The sequence below is a fragment of the Schistocerca nitens genome, chromosome 1 (assembly GCF_023898315.1).
Source record: "Schistocerca nitens isolate TAMUIC-IGC-003100 chromosome 1, iqSchNite1.1, whole genome shotgun sequence".
In the NCBI taxonomy this organism is placed as follows: Eukaryota; Metazoa; Arthropoda; class Insecta; order Orthoptera; family Acrididae; genus Schistocerca; species Schistocerca nitens.
This window is the reverse complement of record NC_064614.1, coordinates 1131878096-1131893205: the sequence shown is the minus strand read 5'-3', so window position 1 is coordinate 1131893205 and position 15110 is coordinate 1131878096. Positions and strand designations below refer to the sequence as shown.

At 41.8% G+C, this 15110-nt stretch overlaps 1 protein-coding gene across 1 annotated transcript in view; it reads left to right on the top strand.

Annotated features, from left to right (window-relative positions):
- LOC126232198 (ensconsin) overlaps positions 1-15110 on the top strand; it is a 110120-nt gene that overhangs the window by 86993 nt on the left and 8017 nt on the right. The window lies entirely within an intron of this gene.

The window sequence follows — 15110 nt, the reverse complement described above, 5'->3', positions numbered from 1 at the left end:
GTGTCAATGTGTTCTTTTTTCCATTTCCAGGAGTGTATCAATTTCCCCTAATCGAACAAAAATTCTTTAGTATTGAAAAATTATCCTCCTAGATAAGATCAGCTTGATGCTGTACGCAGAACTGGGAATCTTCTCAAAGGAGAACGTTTTGGCACTCATGTGTCTACTTGGGCGCATAAACTACCGGTGCACCTCTTCCATGGCAGCGTCAACGGAAGTCGCAACAATGGTCGCCTACCTGCGAGTTCGTAGCGGTCCAGACGTAGTCGCAATGCATGTGTGGCTGCTCCTGCTACAAACTCTTGCTGTCCACTCTTGCTCCAGGGATGGCTGGACTTGCAATATGTTTGCCCTCTCAGATCTTAGTAGCGCAGAACTTCTTAGATCCTGCATAGTGTTGAACACAGACTTCCTGAAACCGTCGATTCCATTTTCGTATTATGGTTCTTGGATCACGACCAACGCGAGCAGCAAAACACGGAGCGGTGAACTGCAGTATCGATAGACCACAATCCTACCGCTGTCACACATTTCCTCCCGATTCATAGCTTACCTGCTGTCCGCTGCTGAGAAGAAAGCACTCGACAGGAATGCACCTGATGTATTCTAGGCAGTATAGTATCAGTCATATGGAAAATGTTTTCATGAATGCACTTGTGTCAGCATTGTAACAGTGACATACGTGAAGAGATTCGATCTGCATAGGTACACTGTCTGACAAAGAAAGTGAAGCATCCAGAAGGGGAGGAGCAAACGAAATGGAACTTCAGGGGTTGAGAGTGTATAAGATGTTATTGGAGTGGTTGCAACATTAAGTGAAACTCACAAGAAACTTGGCAGTATAAGGACCTTATCAATATGATGTTGCACTCCCCTGGACTGACTCGGTTGGGAAGGGTGCCCAAAGCCGTTGTATCTCGTCTGAGGCAAGCTGGCCCGAAAATATTGGTATCGTATTGGCATATAGTGACATCCGATCTGGTTCCACACATGTTCTAACAGGGGACAGATGGGACTGATCTGTGGATCTTGCTCTCCACGGAAGTACCTCAATATATCATAGACAATGTGTCTGCTTAGACGAGCGTTGTCCTGTTGAAAACTGGCACCACGATACCATGGCATAAGAAGTAAACCGTAAGGACTCAGGGTGTCTGCTTCATATCGTTGTGTTATAAGAGGTCCCTCACTCACCACCATCCGTGGCCTGAAGTCATAGCCACACCATGACGCCGAGAGTAACACCGCTGTACCATTTGGAAAGACTTCAAGAACTGGACCTCTCCTCATGTCGCAGCCGTACTCGCCGACAATGGTCATCTGGAGTGATGCAGAACTGCAATCCATCGCTGCAAACAACATGACGTTCATCAGAAATCCATGCTTACCTTTCATGCCACCAATCCACACACATTCGTTAGCATTGTGATGTTAACGGCAGCCTACACATGGGATGATAATTCGCTAGTGCAACTGCTGCTAGTCTCTGGCCAATGATGTGGGATAGCACAGGATGCTGCAGGGAGTCTATTACCTGTTTTAGGATGGCGGCACGGAAGTGAAAGGGGTACGATGTGCTTGATGCACAGTATGACGATCCTCCCTCGTGGTGGTCAGACGTGGTCGACCAATATCTTCACGACAGATATGTTTATCCCCATGTTCCCATGCAGTCCAGCATCAGACCACCATCTCATTGGAATGCCCCACAAGTCTGGATACTGCACTATTCGACCAGCTGGCCAAATGGAGACCCATATGTGACCTCAAACTCTGTAAGGAGATGATAACGCTGTCCCACATGAGTACACGGCGCCTCCGTGTTCCTGACAGTGATAACTCAACACCTGACACTTTTCACACCCCCTATATACACCACCAGGTCTGGTAACAACACTAAACATGAACAACATTAACACACTCTGGTCGTCATTCTACTTGTCACAGAGAACTGCTGGTCTAATGCTTTACATTCCAAATGGCTATAAGCAATATGGGACTTAACATCTGAGGTCATCAGTCCCCTAGACTTAGAACTACTTAAACCTAACTAACCTAAGGACATCGCACACATCCATGCCCGAGGCAGGATTCGAACCTGCGACTGTAGTAGCAGCGCGGTTCCGGACTGAAGCGCCTAGAACCGCTCGGTCACAGCGGCCGGCTTTACATAGCGACTGATGTCGTGTATCTATAGGAAGTTGCAATGACAACCGACCATCTCTTCTGGGTGCCTTATTCAAATGGTTCAAATGGCTCTGAGCACTATGGGACTTAACAGCTGTGCTCATCAGTCCCCTGGAACTTAGAACTACTTAAACCTAACTAATCTGAGGACATCACACACATCCATGCTCGAGGCAGGATTCGAACCTGCTACCGTAGCGGTCACGCGGTTCCAGACTGAAGCGCCTAGAACCGCACGGCCACACCGGCCTACGGTGCCTTATTCTTTTGTCAGGTTATGCATATTAAATCATCTCACTCTTGAATGTACCAACAGTTCCGGAATAACATAGAACAAGTTCTCTATTTATGTGTATATGGCGTCAATAACTACTGTGTTAAAACTTTATTGATAATGATTCTGTGTATACAGCTTCTGAAATACGCCTTATACGTTACAAGTTCCTTTTTATTCAGTTAAAATATCGCCATGCCCGTTTATTGAGTACAATGCATTGTAGAACTTTCTTCTTTCATATTTGTTGCTATATACTATAAATAAATTGGGTCAATGCAGACAAAACGGCAGGAAATTCGGACAGTTTGGTAACAGTTGTACAAAGAATAATCTGTTGTATGTAACCAGACAGAGGAAGTCAGCCATTTATATAGAAATTGCAAGGTATTCGACGCTCACTCTGTATGCTTATGCCCCATATGTACGGATGCTTACTTGACTGGCTAGAAGAGGGCGCTCCACATTGCCTTCTGGCTTCGAGACAGACTATGGGCGTCACTGAACGTTCGAATACACTGACAGTAACTAGATACCAACACATATGAGGCACAAAGAGTATAAAACTTTTACGAATGGGTTTGTAATCTACGATTGACGCTTATATTTTTAACTGGAAATAACTTTAAAAACAGTTCCATTATACCGCATGTTTAATGCAAAAATTTCTTACCATCCTGTTTTCCAAACTGAAATTATAATTTTCCCCTTTTGGGAATCAGATTAATGCCAAAAATTACAAGTACCTGCCACAGGTGTATGGAGTCATGCGAAAAAGTGAGAGAAAAAGAGAGATAAGGGAAGGAGGAAGGGACGGAGATGAGTGTACGTGCAAAATAAAAGTCTGAAAAATGAGATAAGCGGACTTAAAAGAGAAGGATGTCATAATTCCATTTCTGTCAGCGAAGAGAGAAAAAGATTATGAGGCACACATGTTTAGAGAATAAATAATGGGTGAAGAAATACGAAATATGCAAAATTGGACTATTTTATAGGTTTTGGGCGTAATAATAGAGAAGAAAATCAAAAGAGGAGTGATAAAGAGAAATGAAAAGAAAAAGTACAATTTAAACGCAAGCTGCATTATTTTTTACTATTTTTGCGAGAATGAAGTAAATGAGCAAGTGAGGGATGAGAGTAAGAGGGAGTGAGGGGCGTAGAGAAGAAATTAAAGTTCGGTTCCTTCTTGTAAGAGCCATTCTGTTAGTGGCTGGATACTTTTTACGACATTGGACTATTTTTTTCACTATTCTCTGAAGAAGAAAAATATTTGAGTTACAATACTTCCAATAAACAGTAAGGCCAGGCGCTTCATTACTATCACACTTCATTGCTTACTTTGCATAAACATTCTCCTAATTTCGAGTCGTTCTCTTTACGATGAATGCATACGTTTAAACGATAAGAAACTATTCATTTTCAGACCATCATTCCATTACACCACGAAAAATATATGTGAGTGTTCTCCCCAACATAGGTAAGTGGATATGTGCACAGGGGATATGTAATTAGGCAGCCCACACAGTAAGCTAAGGAGTAACTTTACTTAGGAGCAACCAGTAAGTATACAATGGTAGGATATTGAAACAGTAGGGGGACTGTACCTTCGCGTCAACTCTGATTTTTGACAGTAATGTAAGCAAACCGGTCACTTGGCCTGGGATCCTTATGTAAACAGATCAAGCACTGCTGTTCTTATGTTTATGTAAGTCTAATTCATGTTCTTTAGGTAAGCAAAGTGCCCCTTGTGCTCTTATCTGGTGACCCATTATCACACCATCCCGTGTATTTAGCATAATCTTAATTATATTATAATTTGTTAGTAAAAATGACTGCCTCTATATGGGGTGATCAGAAACAGGCTGAAAAACTTATAAGGTTGGTCTGAGAAGTAACTGTTACGAAAAGAATTCGATATGTTGCGCCGTTTCCGAGTTAATTAGCATTGTAGTTGCCCAATCAGACTGTTGTGTACACAAATTCAAGCCACACCCACCAGTGACGATTTCGCCAAACGTGATCTTCGTCTGGTTTACTAAAACTGAAGTTGGACTTGGTATGGAGGTAACACTCGAACCTGAGGCAAAGACTGAGCAGTGTCGTGCGCTATCATCTACATTATGATAACAACTGACACTTACTGTATATGGTGGGCCACTTGAACCGGTGCGGGCAACGGCCTGATTGGCTAACTTCAATGGTAATTTACTCGGAAAAGGCGCAACCTACCGAATTTTTTACTTAACAGCTGTTTTCCAATACAACCTACCCTGCAACACTCTTACAAGCTTTTCAGGCTGTTTCTGACTACCCTGCATGTATGTCACCCTAACCTTAATTACTGTAACATAGATCCAAAACAAATTCAGATACACGAGAGTACGACTTGCACACCGAGGGTTCCATACAAACTTAATTATGTATACAGCTAGTTCCGCCATTCCGGGAATGGAGAATCGTGACGATTTTCCCCTGTTATCGATATCGGTACTGGCAAGATATCGGTCCTGGGAATTCCAAGACTTTCGAGAATGACAAATATGCTTTTTTCGTGTGATATAATTATAAATTAACAACTGTCGGTTTTTTTCCGTTCCTTTTACTGTGAAAGCTTGCTGCTCACTGAGTTTCATGATTCTATGCCAATGGGAAGTACACTATAGATTTTGATAAGTGAGTTGGCGAAAATCAAAATATCTGATATGAATGACAGTTTCTTTTGATTGCATTGACTTAAAAGCTTACATTTATTACACCGCCAAATCTTTTAGCATGTGACATCAATTTCAACTTGATACGTGTACCCATTCCTGAGAAAAAGAGGTCTGAACAGACAGATGGACAGACGAACAGTTGGATTGTTGTTGTTGTGGTCTTCAGTCCTGAGACTGGTTTGATGCAGCTCTCCATGCTACTCTATCCTGTACAAGCCTCTTCATCTCCCAGTACCTACCGCAACCTACATCCCTCTGAATCTGCTTAGTGTATTCATCTCTTGGTCTCCCTCTATGATTTTTACCCTCCACGCTGCCCTCAAATACTAAATTGGTGATCCCTTGATGCTTCAGAACATGTCCTACCAACCGATCCCTTCTTCTAGTCAAGTTGTGCCACAAACTTCTCTTCTCCCTAATCCTATTCAATACTTCCTCATTAGTTATGTGGTCTACCCATCTAATCTTCAGCATTCTTCTGTAGCACCACATTTCAAAAGCTTCTATTCTCTTCTTGTCCAAACTATTTATCGTCCATGTTTCCTTCCGTACATGGCTACACTCCATACAAATACTTTTACAAATGACTTCCTGACACTTAAATCTATACTCGATGTTAACAAATTTCTCTTCTTCAGAAACGCTTCCCTTGCCATCGCCAGTCTACATTTTATATCCTCTCTACTTCGATCATCATCAGTTATTTTGCTCCCCAAATAGCATCACCCGACTTAATTCGACTACATTCCATTATCCTCGTTTTGCTTTTGTTGTTGTTCATTTTATATCCTCCTTTCAAGACACTATCCATTCCGTTCAAATGCTCTTTCAAGTCCTTTGCTGTCTCTGACAGAATTACAATGTCATCGGCGAACCTCAAAGTTTTTATTTCTTCTCCATGGATTTTAATACCTACTCCGAATTTTTAGTTGTAATGTGAAACTTTATTCTTGTCAAATGTCATGATTCTTGGTCAGCTAGAAGCACCCTAGAGGTTTTGATGAGTGATTTTACAAGTAGAATATCAAAATATGGGCTAAATGATTGATGTGACCTTAGAATGTGATATAAATTTCAACTTGACACGTGTACCTGTCTCTAAAAAAAGAGTTTTTAACAGTTAGATAGATGGACAGCAAGTAACCCTATAAACATTCTGTTTTTACGGAACTCTAAAATTGACGTCATGGCTACTCCGACAGTTTGACATTACAGTGGATGTATGAAAACGGAAGCGGGGAGGAATTCAGAGAGACAGTATCCTTTTGGCTGAATTATCTAATTACTATAATTCACGTCCCAGAAAAGACGTCATGGCTGCCCAGATATTTTTACATTACAGTGGATGGATCTGACATCATGACATTAGTGTGGACGTGTAAAAGCAGTGGAAAATTAAGAAAATCCAAGTGGAAACATTTCTAAATACATGCATGTACGTTTAAAAAACACACAAGACATCGCTAAATTGCACGGAAGTCTCACATTTAACCATTTTCCCACACTTGTGCTGTTAGCACAACCACTGAGATAGGACACCAACTATAGCAAAGTCTTTATTAGAAACAAACAGTATATGGGAAGTCCTATCCCATGGCCCACTGCCTCACACACTGCAAAGGCCCGTTCTGGCACAGCCACAACCACCAGCCGGCTTTTCGTGTGGAGACAGTTTCACGGGCGAGTTCGATTGTTACTAACAGTGTTGCTTCGCATCTGAGCAGCCAGGAGCTAACCCTTTGGAGATGAAATGTGCGATAGTGCGACAAGGATGGAGGGCCAGCTGAGGGTTACCACAGGACACATGTCTAAACATTTCACCCCACCCAGCATCAGTGGGAACAGGTATGCCTTTCTTCTCCAGGCCAGAGACAGCAGCCACAAACCTAATTACATAACTTATTAAAAACTGCACATACACGAATATGCTTCCATCTTAGTGACATGAAATCTAAATTCAGCATACACTATCTGATTGGCAATACCTGACCACAGACTATTGGACGCTAGCACTGGGCGTGATTACCAGTAAATTCGCACACTGTATTTGAAGAAAGAAAATTATTTCTGATGGTAAACTCATTACTTACATGAGTGGGATTTGCACCCATTTATGTATTACATAGGGCATCCTGAGAGTTGTTCACACATATGCGGTCCCTGGGCTGGTTTCTCATCTCTGTAGTAAATGGGATTCCATGTACAAACGACAACATAGTTCTCATGAAACTCTGTCCGGTGAAAATGAAATGATCGTATGGCATTGAGGGCCGGAAGTCCTCACTTCGGTCGCAAGTCTTTTGAGTAGGCGCTACAATAGGCGATTTGTGTACAGATGATGATGAAAATAACTCAATACCGAGTCCTCGAGCGGAGAAAATCTCCGACCCGGCCACGAATCGAACAAGGACCCACTGTATGGTACTCAGATGCACTGACCACTCATGTAAGGAGTAGGGCTCAGTTATGCGATTTTAGGGAACGGACGTTTCAGGTACACTGCTCGATAAATCTACCTCCGCCACCTCATATCTCGCATAGACATCGTAGGAATAAGAGAGATTATAGTGTATGCATCCATTCACTATTCCGCTGCTCAGTAGACATACAGGGGAGAAAAACTGCTAAAATCCGAACCAAGCACTCTCTGTCATATACAATGAACTGTGGATGTAGCGGCACGTAAAGTGGATGTAAAATACTTTGAGGTCTGCATCGCTTAACAATGTTACACACAAATCAACAACATATGTAAAGATTAAGGGGTTTGTTAGAGGCATAGCTCGTATTTCGCACATGCTATTCAAGAATGCAGTGACATTTGCTAAGAGTTGTTTCGTAATATTATCAGCAGCAAATCTACATTAAAAAATGTCAGCTGTATTACTGTGTGGTACTCCATTTCCCTATATACTTGCCATTAGCAAGTATTCCATTAAAACTCCATCCAACTAGGTAAACAGTACATGCAACTTCCTGATTTTGAAATGCAATTTGGTTATTGTTGTGAGCACTTTTCATTCCTTAATTGTCAGGCCTCAGTGTAGAATAATTCAAAAGCATACTAATTCATTGTTATTTTCTATATATTGTTATAAAAGTTCATTTGCCATCGACAGCACCAAGGTGAGACACCTCTGATATGGCACTAGTCGCACCTCCATCTAAGTTCCAAATCACTAACACTATATTTATAAACTCATTAATGAATTATGACAAGAAATGTACATGTGTATTTTGTATGAACTTAAATGGAATTCCACGGAAGAGAGACACTAGCTTTCTGAGATGATACTACACTAGTGGCCATTACAATTGCTACACCAAGAAGAAATGCAGATGATAAACGGGTATTCATTGGACAAATATATTATACTAGAACTGATACGTGATTACATTTTCATGCAATTTGGGTGCATAGATCCTAAGAAATCAGTACCCAGAACAACCACCTCTGGCCGTAATAACGACCTTGATACGCCTGGGCATTGAGTCAAACAGAGCTTGGATGGAGTGTACAGGTACAGCTGCCCATGCAGCTTCAACACTATACCACAGTTCATCAAGAGTAGTGACTAGCGTATTGTGACGAGCCAGTTGCTCGGCCACCATTGACCAGACGTTTGCAATTGGTGAGAGATCTGGAGAATGAGCTGGCCAGGGAAGCAGTCAAACATTTTCTCTATCCAGAAAGGCCCGTACAGTACCTGCAACATGCGGTCGTGCATTATCCTGCTGAAATGTAGGTTTTCGCAGGGATCGAATGAAGGGTAGAGCCACAGTTCGTAACACATCTGGAATGTAACGTCCATTGTTCTAAGTACCGTCAATGTGAACAAGAGGTGACCGAGACGTGTAACCTATGGCACCCCATACCATCACGCCAGGTGATACGCCAGTATGGCGATGACGAATACACGCTTCCAATGTGCTTTCCCCGCGATGTCGCCAAACACGGATGCGACCATCATGATGCTGTAAACAGAACCTGGATTCATCCGAAAAAATGACGTTTTGCCATTCTTGCACCCAGGTTCGTCGTTGAGCACACCACCGCAGGCGCTCCTGTCTGTGATGCAGCGTCGAGGGTAACCGCAGCCATGGTCTCCGAGCTGATAGTCCATGCTGCGGCAAACGTCGTCGAACTGTTGGTGCAGATGGTTGTTTTCTTGCAAACGTCCTCATCTGTTGACTCAGGGATCGAGACGTGGCTGCACGGTCCGTTAGTCATACGGATAAGATGCCTGTCATCTAGACTGTTAGTGATACGAGGCCATTGGGATCCAGCACAGCGTTCCGTATTACCCTCCTGAACCCACCGATTCCATATTCTGCTAACAGTCATCGGATCTCGACCAACGCGAGCAGCTATGTCGCGATACGATAAACCGCAATCGCGATAAGCTTCAATCCGGCCTTAATCAAAGTCGGAAACGTGATGGTACGCATTTCTCCTCCTTACACGAGGCATCACAACAACGTTTCACCAGGCAAGGCCGGTCAACTGCTGTTTGTGTATGAGAAATCGGTTGGAAACTTTCCTCATGCCAGCACGTTGTAGGTGTCGCCACCGGCGCCAACCTTGTGTGAATGCTCTGAAAAGCTAATCATTTGCATATAACAGCATCTTCTTCCTGTCGGTTAAATTTCGCGCCTGTAACACGTCATCTTCGTGGTGTAGCAATTTTAATGGCCAGTAGTGTAGTATCCATACCAAAAACAGGACGCATAAAACCTGCAAGTCACCTTGTGATATATGACATTAACCCTCATCCCTGCTTCATTTGCAACACAATATTGATTGCCAATAAACCTTCATATTAGCTTTGATTTCTCTTTGTGGTCATTTGCAAAACCTATGTGGGAGAAAGTATTATATTACCTGAAACGTACCTCCTCAGATTTTCAATAACTGACATCTTCTTGATGCACAATATATCTATCCTATAGACTCTGCCATAAGAGTGATACATATGTAGTAATTCCATGATAGGTCACTTCACATGGTTACATCCAGGTATTTTATGATTCCAAACACATGTAACTCACTGATCCCTACTACTGAGGAATAATACCACAGAATCCATTTAAAGCATATTTGAAGGAATTAGTCTGTGCACGACAAATCACACTCCGCTAACCAAACATCTGTAACAAAATGACTCGAAGTAACAGGAGTCAATATAATGACAAGCGACAAACATGTTTTAACTTGCCGAAAACCACTCCCTTACTTTATGGAGCATGTGCATTTAGCTGTCACATGTAATAATAATACACAAGTTTATAAGTTACTGTAGTAGGGTTTGGGATTCATAGTTGAAGTTGTAAAATAAGAACAAGGATATATGTAAACCAACTTATTTAGTTAATTGATTAGATGTTGCAATACACATCATATTAAATTTTTTATACAAGTTTTGCACTCTCTTCATTTACTGTTGTTGTTTCACACACCAGTTGTTATTGTGGTTTAACTACAGTGTACAGAGTCAAACAGCTGACACTGACTCATTTATGTATCTCCAGCCCTTTACAATTGTGTCAGATAGCTGTCATTGACATACCTATATAAGTTTCCACACTTTAAACACAGTTTACAGTCTGGAAATAAGTCCAGCTGCATGGAACTGTTGTCACACATGAGATGGGATATTTGCAGTTCACTTGTGATGCATAACACGAAACCAAATTCGAGCCTTATTTTGTAAGGCGAATAGCAGGAAAGGAATTATAGTAACTTGTATACACAGTGTGCAAATACATACAGTGGTCACAATATGCTCTCAGACACATACTCATACACATACACATTTTCATGATATCCACACACACACACACATTTTCATGATATGCACAACACATCCATACATGCATACACTCTATGAATAAAGCGAATAGTGTGTACATTCTACAGTTCCAACTCTGTCATCACAAATGGAAAACTTGTTGTTGTGTCATGACACTCCAGTTCTCAGTTGTGATACAGTATGCACCTCAAATTTTCCTGGTTGAATACTGTGTTCTTGCAAAATGTTGAGGAGGCTGTGAAGCACTGTCGACACAAAACAGGTATTCCAAGTAGTCATCAATTGCATGTACTATTGAGGCTGTAAGTCACACACTGTTTGGCCATCTAAGGATAGCACATGTCACTGTATGCACACATTTTTTATCTACAAACTCCATATTTCACAACCCATTTGCTTTCCCTCTCATTAGACCGATAACCTTCTTGTTTTCAGGTGTTATGCTGTAAAGATTATCGACCGCCTCCCCATGCATGACGAATGCACCACCTGGATTGCTACCCTTCACCAAGTTCATAAAGCTATCTGTCTCCAAGTTTTTGCAAACTCATAATAGAGCTGATACCAGTTGAGTTTGGATGGGTCCAGTGTAAACACACCAACATAAAAAGGTTTTGTGAACTATACCGAAATTTATCGAGTTCCAGAATGACAAATTCTTTATTAAGGATTTTGGTCTGTTTAAAATTCGGCATGGTGATGTAATCTCTTGCACCATAACACTCCAACCAATCGTTAACTAAGTGAATTTCGTGGTGACCTCTAACAGCATCCATAGCTTTACCTAAATTTTATTATTCTTAAGTCTGTAACAATCTTTCTCAAATGAAAACGTCGTGGTAACCCTCCATTCGGTATTTACATCAATGTGTTCCTTCCACGAGAGACACTGCTCGAAAGAAAAAGCGCAGTGACTCTGCAGTATCAGCCCCAACTTGAAACATTGCTGGATTTTACTATAATGTATTATGCATCTTTTTTCCTCTCCATCGTTGTCAACAACTTGGAGTAGAAACCATTTCGTAGAACTTGGTGTTCTGGACATAGAGACAAATTGTTGTGCACATCATGCAAACTACTAGAATATGTTAAATCTAACTCTGAAATGTATCTCATTTCAGACTCTGTCTCCACAGATGAGAATTTTGTCAATATGGCGATTTCAATACCCGATAGCCATCAAAACTCTCCAACAGGTAAAGATTGTTGCCTGACATATCCATCTAAGTGCATGATGTAATTCAATTCGCTGGACTCTTTGTCGAACTTTCCACCAATTCACAGGTCCTTTGCCTTAGCGTGTCTGTGAACATACCGGCAAAGCCCTCCACATATCCTGCGCTCCAAGCATAATAGCATGTCAGCGTCGGTTAAGAGTTCAATGTTGAATGCGTTAGTTCGTGTATGTCTCTCTTTGAAAGCCCAGGCAAATATCTGTGAGTAAGTATACATCCGTACGTGTATAAAGTGTTGCATATTCCCTGAATTCGACATGTCGAACTCTTGCCATACGCTCACCTTATACTCTTACCCATACACTGATGTGGCAGTGCCTCTAAGTTTGCCAGAAATCGTGTTTATATCTGACAGTGAGATATCGTTGAGTTTCTCCCTCAAATCCACATATTTGTATGGGAAAATGTTTCTTCATTACAAGCTGAAACTTAGCATCATCGTGAAATGTGGAAAAAAATTGCACCACCGAGAAGGAGTTGTGCGACATAAGCGAAAGTTGGTAGGTGTATTTCTACATCTGAAAGGTTATGTCTTCTCAAAATTTGCGCCAGTCGCTTAAGAGTGGCGTTAGTAACGACACTATGAGGACGCAAATCAGCGCTTGCTTTGATACCCGCTGCGACGGTCGTGAGCGTTAGTTGTCTTTGAGATTGGACGTCGTGAGTTAATGTTAATGAAGATGCCTTTAAGGCAACGAAGATGTCATTATCAACCTCTCACTGAGTTTAAACGAGGTCGTGTAATAAGGGCTACGAGAAGCTGCGATACTGCAGAAAGACTTTGCAGGAATGTAGCCACTGTACATTATTGCTCGCAGCAGTAGTCATGAGAACATACAGTCGCAAGAAGACCAGTTTCCGGACAATCACATGGCCCTACGGACGTGGAAGACGATCGTGTTTGGCGTACGGCTTTGGCACATTGTACTGCATATGCAGCAGCAATCTGAGCAGCGATTGGCACCACAGCGACACAATGAACTGTTAGAAATCGGTTACTTGAAGGTCAGCTCCGAGACAGGCGCCCTGTAGCGCTCATTCCATCGACCGCAAGCCACCGCCATTTGCGACTTCAGTAGAGTTAAGCGAGAGCTCACTAGATGGCAGGGTGGAGGTCTGTTGTGTTTTCTGATGAAAGCTTGTTCTGCCTCGGTGCCAGTGACGACCGTGTGTTGGTTAGAAGGAGATCAATGGAGGGCCTCCAACCAACCTGTCTGCGTGCTAGACTCAGCTGGACCTACACCTGGAGCTGTGGTCTGGAGTACAGTTTCATATGACAGTAGGAGAACTCTCGTGGGTATCCCACGCTCCCTGACTGCGAAATTGTACGTCAGTCTGGTGTTTCGACCTATTCTGCTGCCCTTTAATGAGCAGAATTCCACGTGTGGTTTCCCAACAGGATAACGCTGTTGTAACCCAGCTTGCTCTGTAGAGTGTTGCCATGGCCTGCTCGATCACCAGATCTGTCTCCAATCTAGCACAAATGGGACATCATCAGACGACAACTCCAGTGTCATTCACGACCAGCATTAACTGACCCTGTATTGACCGACCAAGTGCAATAGGCATGGAACTCCATCCCACAAACTAACATTCGTCACCTGTACAAGACAATGCATGCACATTTGCATGCTTCTATTTAACATGTTGCCGCCTACCACCGGTTATTAATATACCAGCATTTCACATTTGCAATGGCTAGTGGCTGCCTACAAGTATGACAGTCAACTGCATTCTTGGACAGAATTTTATCTGCCAACGTTTCCATCATTGGTCAGAGGAATTTTGTTGCAGTAAATCAAATCAACTCTCCTTGCAAGGTCTTCAAGCTCAGAGAGCAACCATTTCGTAGGATCATCACCAATGTGTGAATCAAAATGATTAAGTATGGGAGCGAATGCATATACAAACCAATGTATCAGCACAGAAGTAGAGGTGCACGCTACCAAAACAATGGTTTGGTAATATTGGTACAGTAAATAATTGATGTATTAAATGCAAAGGTTACCATTAGTATTGGTAACTGTGGTAGGGAAAGAACCACAAAAAAAGAATGTATGAGAGCCGAAGACGTCTCTTTGTTTGTTTGTTTTGTGTATACTTGGAACCACACATCGTTCAGTGCTAGTCCATTACAAAATATAACTGCATTTTATGAGAAATGAAAATGTCTGCACTTTTTTACAATAAAAGCAGTCACTTTCGATGAAAGTAGTGACTACTTACACAGACATTAAGAACTCTATGTAATTATTGTTGTTATTTTGTACTCTGTGGAACGTTCCTCATCATGATCAAAGACAAGAATTTCCTGTCGTTAGCGTTAAGTGCAAAGGTTGTTGATGAATGACAGACACAACTATTACACAAGTTGACGAAGTATTGAAGGGACGTTTGATTCTTTTTTTTCGGAAATTGTGTTTTTTAGCGCTATATGATAAATTTTTATAGCTTTTTTTTTACTTTTGCTACAGCAGTCCTCTGTTACAGGTTATACAACAGCAATTGTCCAATAAAACCTGAATTATACACTGACAATTTCAGTTTTTGCTTTAAATGCTGTTTCTTTTTAACGAAGAGATAGGAGGATAACTGTATGGAACAAAATGTTTCGTGGGTTATACAACCCTTTATATATCCTCATTCAGTTTCTAAATGGTTCATCGCCTCCTGTTTGTAGGGGACTCTAGTAAGATACTGATCACATACATAAACAAAGTGATGGAAAGGAGGTATTACCAGATGCGTATGCAACACACATAACATACAGGTGACACAGTTATGATCTTGCCCGACCAAGTCTATTAGGAAAACTACAGTACTCTACACTTTCTTATGACAGTCTACAGTAGCCTACTGCAGTTTTACAAGTCTACGCAAAAGGCTCACG